We start from the raw sequence: 8,513 nt of genomic DNA on the forward strand, positions 1-8,513 counted from the left end.
TCAGATGCTAAATAAATAATTGTGGAGTATAGGTGGTAAGCATTCTATGTCGTGAAGTCATATCCGGTTGAGTCCATGAGAATTCAACAGTTGTAGGAGAAATTTAGGGAGTGTGTCCCAAGCAGAGATCATGAGCCCATGGATGGAGATGTTGTGTAGGTGATATTTGCTATTATATTAGTTTACAGTTGGCTGGTAAACCAACTTCTTCATTTCAGGCTGGCCAACGAGTGACTTGAAGCTGTACTGTAGAATCTACATTGCTGCTGAAGACATCATAGAATGCTGCAAACTGTCGTGCACACAGGTTGTGGAGTGTTCATACACTTCACAGAGAGGATCAAATTTTCATGTGTAGTCACTTAAAACAGGAAGGTATGCTTGTCACATTTAATATTTCTTGTTATCAAAATATAATTCTTCAGTAGATTATATCTATAGGTTGAGAAGAATGCCTGCCTTCAATTTTCTGAGTGACTATTTTTGGACCTGTGGAAATTCCTTCCACAAATCAATTCCACAAGAAAAATCTCAAATCAACAAAGAATTATTATATGAAATACAACACTGAAATTGCCCAGCTGTTTTAGCAGATTCTAAAGGAGATTGGGATCAGGCACTGAGTAAAAAGAATTATCTACATCAGTCTGTAGTGATAAGAGTCAAAGGCTTTGAAAAAAGAGGATAAATGTAATCAATGAGGAATTTTGAAAGGGAATCACAAAACATGGTGAGGCAATCAAAACCCTGAGATTTGCCAATTATATTGTTTTTGTTATTTTATAAGAGTCTGCAGAAGTTCTGGAGAAATTGTTGGATGGTATGGACAAAGTCATGGGGATGGAGTACAAGATGAAAATAAGTAAGCACAGAACAAGTGTAATGGAGTGTAGAGGAATGAGTCAGGTGATGCAGGGAATACTTCACAAATACAGTATGGGGAAAGGTAAAAAGAAACATATAAAGTGTCCTGCTTTGCACACTATTCAGAATTTTTGCTAAGTATTTTCATCTTCTTCAATATCCACTACACCGTTAAGTCCTTCAGTGTCAGCGACAACTTCTTCATCTGCAATAAGAGACTAATAAGCAGGCTTTGGCATCACAGGAAATCAAATGCAACATAGATTTCAGACCTTTAAGTTTCGGTCTATATATGGCTTTCCCTTTACACACCAGTAGTTCAAAGAGTGTATAAAAGAAGCATAAAGTTTCAATTTAAATTTGTGTGGCTATTTCTAGGGTGGGTGACATCTGCCATATGTAGGTAACTGCGTGTTATTGTGGTGGAGGATAGTGTTATGTGAGGTGTGTGAGTTGCTGACTTGTTGGGGACAGCAAAAACACCCAGGCCCAAGCCATTGGAATTAACCAATGAAGGTTAAAATACCCAACCCAGATGGGAATCGAACCCGGGACCCTCTGAACCGAAGGTCAGTACGCTGACCATTCAGCCAATGAGGCAGACAGCATAAAGTATAAAGAAGTATAAAAGAAGGCCTTCCACGATGTTTCTTCTGTAGGTCCACAGTTACATAGGCATCATCATTATGGTCTGTGTTTAGGTACAGATTGAATTGATCTTCCTTTTTCAAGACTATTTTGTGATTTTTCTTCCAATTAATCTTGTTACCTGAGGTGTCAAACTTAATGTTTATAAATCACTGGTGTTCTTTAAAATTACAACAATAAGACTTTTTCCCTACAGGTACAAGCAATGCTCAATTTTAAAAGCCTGCTCAACATCATTGCAATTGGCATCATTTGAAAGAAATATATATATACCTTGGAATCAGGAGCCTTAAAGAAAATGAGGTAAGATTTGGATTATTTTCCATAACAGCCTTCAGCATCAAGGTTAGTTTGATGTTAAAGTTTCGGCCTTTGCATAAAATCTGCCCACAAAACTAGATCAGTAATGTTGTCTTTAACATTGTTTTTAATATACTTCTTCTGACACAAACCTACTTCTTTGGCATCACAACTTGTGGTGTCTTCGACCCAAGAAAGCAAAACCTTTTTCCGGTTGCACCACAGAGAACTCCACACTTATACACCCACACCTGCCGCATTTTACCAAATGCAATGTTGGTTGAGATTTTCAGCAACAGAGTGTCTTCTCAAGATCAAATGTTATCATTTCCAATTCCTCAACTTCTTTCTCCCTTTTCATATCTTGCTTCATCTTTGTTTGAACATGACATGTTACCTTTAAGTGATCTTGATGCTCTAAATGCAATACTTCTTTGCAAGTTGGATCATTCACTGATTTCATTTTTGCATGGACATAATAGCAACAATTACAACTGTCCTTTTTTCAACGCTTTCCTTTTGATGTTGAAGTACTTGTAGAAAATGGCTTTATACTTCGACACACTCACTGGATTGTTAACTTCCAAATTTATTTATCGTACATAATTGGTATAGTTACGTGACTGTCAACAAATTCCTTGTTAGACACATTTCGACAGCAGTTGGATTTGAATCTTGGAATTTCAATTATTTAATTTACCACTTCCTGGACTCTCTCATGATCAATCTTATTGTGACCACATTTCCATCCTCATTTATCAGACATATTATCAGAGGTCACCATTTGTAGTGATGTGTTTACATTTTGAGGAGAAATCCAGCTATTGAGCATATTCTCGAGATGTTCATCCTTTCATAAAAAGCATTTCATTTCTGTTTAATTGGCACCTGTTTCACCATAGATGTAATAAAAAAACTTGAGCATCACTTTGCAGAGCATTGTACTTTTAAAAATTTACATCTTGGTTCATTTTCAGCCTCTGGGTTATTGTTGCACATTTCCAGACAAAGAATTGATTAACGTTCATTACTAACCTTGTCAGGAAAGGTGTTGGCGGTGGTGATTTTTGTTTTAAGAGGAAGTACAATGAGGTAATCATCCTCCCTGAACAAATCAGTAGAAAAGAAATTTAAAATAAAAATAAAAACAAAATTATTTATACAACAAAGGAATTTGGAAACAAAGTACAAAATAAAACAAAAAATTTATTGAATTAGGCCGAAAAATTACTAATGAATTAAAAGGGAACCTGCATTTCCTGAGTAACAGTACTCTTGTAATTTATATACCCTTGATTAGTCCACTGTCGTACATAAAGCAGATGACGAGAACAGCAGGAGTCGCGTCATCGTCTAATATGCGTTCGAGTGTTTCCTGCAGGTCGAGGCTCCGTCTTAGACCAGAGAGATCAGCGCACTCTGTGAGGATGTGGGCCACAGTGAAGTCGGCACCACAAGAACACACTGGGGGGGTCTTCCCTCTTTAGGAGATAAGAGTGCGTAGATCGTAAATGACCTATCCTCAGCCTACATTGTACTATAGCCTCTCTCTGTGAGGGTCGAAAAGAGGACCGCCACACGGTTATTGTTCTCAGCTGGTTGGAAGCCACGCGAAAGTGATTCTGGTGTCAGCATCACTTAACCTGGCTAGAAGGTCATGAATCTGCTGTACCAGTGGGTGTTGCAGGAACAGATTTCAATAGACTGCAGAGAGCTTAACAAATCAGTACACATAAGAAAGTGGCTTCTTTCGTCACGCAGTGCAAACTGCAGAGCCTCTAAAATGGCGTAAAGCTCTGCAGTATACATGCTACATGCTCTAGGAAGTGAGATCTTCATGCTTATATCATCAATGATGAAAAAGCAACCAACATTATCTCCGATTTTAGAACCATCCGTGAAGATATGTCTGGATGTCTGGATATGTCCTGGAAATACCTCTGATAAATGGAGCAATCTGTGTTCACCTAGGGTCCACAGAGCAGATCTAGACATATATCTGGTCGCAGAACAAACCACGGAGGTACACGCTAGAAGTTTGATCAACACAGCCACCGATATCGATATTCAAATCATGACACAAGCGATCAATTCGAGACCCAACCGGTATTCGGCCAGTCTTTACACCTCTGGTAAGAATTGGGTACGATAGATGCACTGATAGCCTGGATGTAGCGGCATTTCACGAATTTTGGCAGTGTACCTGCGGAGTAACTGCTGCCTCCTTATTCGTAAAGATGGAACTCCCGCTTCAGTGAGTAGGCTGGGAATGGGGCTAGTACAGAAAGCTCCCATTGCCAGGCTAACTCCACTATGGTGAATACTGTCGAAAAGGCTCAGCGTACAAATTCTGGTTCATTTCTTCTTTCCTCTTCAAAAGCATGACTTGTCACATCCATGAGAAATAGTCTTGAAATTAGTACAATTACATGTGGACAACAAAACTGATTAAAGTCAATGATATCATTTGGTTCATTATTGCAAAACAGATGGCATTTGGAACACCTTTGCGAAAAGAGAAAAAGAAATTCGTAGTTCTAACCTTTCGAAATAAGCACTCTTATCAACTGGCTAAAATTTTCAGGAAAAAGAACATCAATGTCACATACAAAATGGATAATAATACTAATAAGATAATTTTCAATTCAGATAAAATAGAGAATAAATGTATATTTAATAAATCAGGAATTTACAAATTAACATGCCAAACATGTAAACAATGATACATAGGACAGTCCGGAAGAAGTTTGGCTATAAGGTACAAAGAACACGTATTGCGGTCAAACATAAAAGATATTCGGCAATGGGAGAACACATGGTTGAAATGAATCATAAGTTTACAGACATTTCCAATGACATGAAATTATTACATTCGACCAAAAAGGGAAAACTGATTAATGTTTTGGAAAATTTAGAAATTTACCTTACACAAAAATGTAATTCTGAATCAAGTTTAAATGAGAAAAGTACAGAAGATAACCCACTGTTTAGGCTAGCATACAATCATTTGAGGAACAAAAAGAAGAAGAAAAGAAGAAAAACTTGAAGATCCTAAATTTGTGTAGTGTTCTCATTCAGTTCAACCAAAATTGTATGTATTGATCATTTTTATAATATTTCATAAGTTCTCTTTACTCTTTGATATGATGTATTGGGACACAATACTCCTTCAAATTGTAAAACAAAAGATTGTGTCATATTGTGTTATTCTTTGATCTAACCACTGATGAAGGGAATGGTTGAGATTTCCCGAAACATGTATGGTTTAATTAATAATGTTTCTTTCATTTAATGAGTGTATTGATCAAGGCAGATTTAAATAAACTATTATAAATAGTTATATTATACAAACTGGAAATTTGAAATGGCAAGATGGATCTTGGTTTAACTGCCGTAAGATGGAAGCACCTTGCAGCTGCTGCTTGGGTAATGTTTGCTGACCAACAATGTATCTCTCTGAAAGTTCTGAAGTGATAATCTCTATATTTCGGTCTTGGCATTTGTAATGCTATTGCTTACCATGTTCCAAATATATTGTACTTCTTAAAACAATGGTCACTAAAACAACACTACCACCAATGTCTTATTTGAATTTTTTAGAACAATTACAATTTTTCTATTTTAATATTTCTTAATAAGAATACCTTATATATGTTATTATTGTGGCAATTGTAAATCTTGGACCATGGACACAATGTAGGCCTAAATGTTAAGTTGCTTTATTGCTCAGAATTTTGACACAGCTGTTTATTATCTAAGGTGCCACAGTGTTCTTGGTTCATGCTAAATAAATTGTGTTAGATGAACAACACTTCATAACATCCCATGATGCGACTGCTGCTGTCTATTATACAATGAAGAGGAACAATAATTTATTATCTAGAAAAAAAATGGTAATAATAATCCTCTGTTATTTTCTTTGCAGTGTAAGATAGGCAGTGCAGGAGTTTCAATTGCTCCAAGTACTGTGCAGTAAGCGAAGAATATACCCAGACTTGCAGCCAGCAAGAATTGTGCAATTTATTCACAAGCCCAGAAGAAAATTTTGGATAATATGGATGTTCATTTACATTGTTGTAGTGGAGAAAACAGCCTAAACTTGATAATTTGAATTTCATTATGGTTAGATATGTCAAGACAAATGACAATAAAAAATACATGTCAAGCAGTAACTATAATATGAAGTCCATTCACCATGAATTTGTAAATCCGTGCAGTTTAAGCATGCGGCTGTGAGCTTGCATCCAGGAGATAATGGGTTCGAATCCCACTGTTGGCAGCCCTGAAGATGGTTTTCTGTGGTTTCCCATTTTCACACCAGGAAAATGCTGGGGCTGTACCTTAATTTAGGCAACAGCTGATTCCTTCCAACTCCTAGGCCTTTCCTCTCCCATCGTCACCATAAGACCTACCTGTGTTAGTGCGACGTAGAAGCCACTGGCGAAAAAAAAAAATAGAGCAAAAATTTGAAAATAATGATTCGTATGATTAATTAACTATGTTGAATTTTTAATACATACTTAGTTTCTTTGGTTTTGTGATTTGAATAATATCTTCAAATTTGTTACCTCGTGGTGTTAAAGATTAGGGGCTTGTCATAAGTTAAATATTTTGTCTTTGGTAAGAGAAGACTTACCAAAATAAAATAATTATGACAATTTAATAGCCATGCATCAGATAGAATCTTCGTAAGATTATTCCTTTAAATAGTGCTAGATTTATGTGATTTATACTTTGCGTCATATTGTTGGGTTGTGCACTTGAGAAATGTTGTGTTGTGTTATCGAAGAACACTTTAGTGTTTTTGATGATGAAAAATTGCAGAAATTAAGAGTGCATTGTTTGCGTACAGATCGTCAAACAGTCAATCACTACTGATACGCATGTAGGGCAGTGGCCCAGGTGGCAGATTCCCTGTGTGTTGTTTTCATAGCATTTTCTTAAACGACTGCAAAGAAATTGGAAATTTATTGAATATCTCCCTTGGTAATTTATTCCAATACCTAACTCTCCTTCCCATAAACAAATATTTCCCCCAATTTGTCCCCTTGAATTCCAGATTTATCTTTCCTACTTTTAAAGATACCACTCAAACTTGTTCACCTACTGATGTCATTCCACACCATCTCTCCACTGACAGCTAGGAACATACCGCTTATAATACCTCCAATAACGGACCATTTATATGGTATTACAAATTTACACATTTGGGACAAATATTTAAGGTTCCCTACGGCAATCAACATCTATATCAAGATACCACATAGTTGAGCAGCTCGTCTCCTTTCACCCAAATCTTCACAGCCCAAGTTTTGCACATTTTTGTAATGCTAATCTTTTGCCAGAAATCACCCAGAACAAATCGAGCTTCTTTTTTCTTTGGATTTTTTACAGTTCTTGAATCAAGGAATACTGGCCAAAGTCCCGTACAGTGGAACAATACTCTAGTTGGGGTCTTACCAGAGAATTATATGCCCACTCCTTTACATCAATTCTACAACCCCTAAACACCCTCATAACCATGTGCAGAAATCTGTACCCTTTATTTACAATCCCATTTATGTGATTACCCCAATGAAGATCTTTCCTTATATTAACACCTAGGTACTTACAGTGATCCCCATAAGGAACTTTCACCCCATCAACGCACTAATTAAAACTGAGAGGACTTTTCCTATTTGTGAAACTCACACCCTGACTTTTAACTCCGTTTATCATCATACCATTGCCTACTCTCCGTCTCAAACCATTATCAAAGTGATTTTGCATTTGCTCACAACCTTGTAACTTATTTATAACGCTGTACAGAATAACATCATATCTCTGATTCCACTTCTTTATACATATCATTGATATATTTAAATATGAAGGTCCAATAATACTGCCTTGATTAATTTCCCTCTTATTATTACAGGTTAGATAAAGTTTTGAATAGTCTAATTTTCTGAGATTTATTTTCTAGAAATATAGCCATCCATTCAGTCACTCTTTTTTATAGTCCAATTGCACTCATTTTTGCTAGTAGTCTCCCATGATCAACCCTATCAAATGCCTTAGATAGGTCAATTGTGATACAGTCCTTTGTCTTCCTGAATCCAAGATATCTGTTATAACTTTCTAGAATCCTACAAGTTGAGCTTCAGTGGAATAACCTTTCCTACACCCACACTGCCTTTTATCAAACCAGTTAATAATTTTGCAAACAAGTCTAATATAACTTAATCAGAAAGAATGCTTTCCAAGAGCTTACATGCAATGCATATAAATCTGACTGGCCTGTAATTTTCAGCTTTATGTCTATCACCCTCTCCTTTATACGAAGGGGCTACTATCCTTCGTGTCGATGATCTCTTAGATAAGTGCTTTACAATGCAATATGATAAAGGCGTCTTTGAGGATGAATATTTACAGAGATTATTAGTGTGTTGTTTGTCTTCACATATAAATTTTCAAAGTAATGAAGTAATTGGTAAGTACTCATAATGAACTGAGAAACCATGTGATGCAGTATGATGTTTTCTCATGGAAATTTGATGATTTCATGATTCATCCTAATTTTGTATTTTATGAGAGCATTTCTTCTGGTGTGTCCTCAAGGGAAATGCCTAATAATGCTAGGATTCTTCATGTTAAGTTACATTCTTGCGTGTAAGTTCTATACAAATAACCACGATTATTTATCATCACAATTTTTCAAAACA

General features: G+C 36.2%; 1 long non-coding RNA gene across 1 annotated transcript; it reads left to right on the forward strand.

The window, feature by feature from the left end:
- The first annotated feature begins 341 nt into the window (after window positions 1–341).
- Window positions 342–5,848, forward strand: LOC137502546 (uncharacterized). Its single transcript, XR_011018818.1, has 3 exons — window positions 342–375; window positions 1,709–1,815; window positions 5,738–5,848. It is a non-coding gene; the product is annotated as an uncharacterized lncRNA (long non-coding RNA).
- Window positions 5,849–8,513: the final 2,665 nt, after the last annotated feature.

The sequence above is a fragment of the Anabrus simplex genome, chromosome 1 (assembly GCF_040414725.1).
Source record: "Anabrus simplex isolate iqAnaSimp1 chromosome 1, ASM4041472v1, whole genome shotgun sequence".
In the NCBI taxonomy this organism is placed as follows: domain Eukaryota; kingdom Metazoa; phylum Arthropoda; class Insecta; order Orthoptera; family Tettigoniidae; genus Anabrus; species Anabrus simplex.